Here is a 1,006-nt window from a genome sequence, read left to right as displayed (position 1 = left end):
TAATGCGCATGCGCGGCCCGTCATCAGCCGCGATACAGTCTGTGCCACACTTCCTTCTGTGTGTGCGTGCATGAATCATGTCCCCCGGACCGCTCGTTCCATCTATGTAGTAGTTTCACATTGAATCGGATATGTCTGTGTATTAGGGATCCCGGCGGCCATTTTCTTGAAGCTTTTAGTATTTCTTTCATTCAGAGATTACCGCGGCCATCTTGCCTAGGTTTCATATGCCGGTTTTTCATCATAGAGAGAAACAGATATACATAGTAACTTATCAAATCAATTTTTATGCGGACAGTTTAGTGAATAATAATAATGAGGATTCGTATGCCTCGTGATTTAATATAAAGTGCTGGTGCATGCCAAATTATTTAAGGGCTATGTTAATTAATATTAATTTTCATAAATAAGGTGAAGTGTGCTGTATCTTTATAGATATCAATAGTGACAATAGTACAATTAGTTAAATAAATATTTAGATATATAAAGTGCTTATGTGCCTATAGAGTCTATTTGTTATTCAAAAGGTTATAACCATAGTTCCATGTTACAATATGTCACGTTCTGTTACTACAGCACCAGGTTTTCCCAAGAGGTCTCCCATCTTGGTACTGCCCTGGCCCAACACTGCTTAGCTTCCAAGATCGGACGAGATTGGGCGTCTCAGAGTGTGGTTTGACTGTAGGAAAATCAGACAAAACAATGGATACTTGTGGAAGGCCTTTATTGATAGTGAATACTTAATATGTGCATATAGTGAAAGAGGGCTAAATTAACCTTATAAAAACGGGGCGATTTCATAACTCTCGTTAAAGCCGAGTGGGTGCATAGTATTAAGTTCAAATATCCAATACATTTCTCTTTGTGAGAGTTTGTTTGCCAGGTCGCCTGGTAGCGCCCCAGCTAGGGGGACTATGCTGTATCCAATGGGATGTGTATTATATACCCACCATAACTAGTTATGATCATCCAGCTCACTGACTAATTAATGACAGGATATGATGTC

The 1,006-nt window shown here is 39.5% G+C and overlaps 1 pseudogene; it reads right to left on the bottom strand.

Moving 5' to 3' along the window:
* Positions 1-567: 567 nt before the first annotated feature.
* LOC146077130 (5S ribosomal RNA) lies at positions 568-687 on the bottom strand (annotated as a pseudogene).
* Positions 688-1,006: the final 319 nt, after the last annotated feature.

This window comes from Crinia signifera, chromosome 4 (assembly GCF_055691185.1).
Source record: "Crinia signifera chromosome 4, ASM5569118v1, whole genome shotgun sequence".
Classification (NCBI taxonomy): domain Eukaryota; kingdom Metazoa; phylum Chordata; class Amphibia; order Anura; family Myobatrachidae; genus Crinia; species Crinia signifera.
Note: the sequence above shows the minus strand (reverse complement) of the source record. Positions and strands in the feature narration are given on the sequence as shown.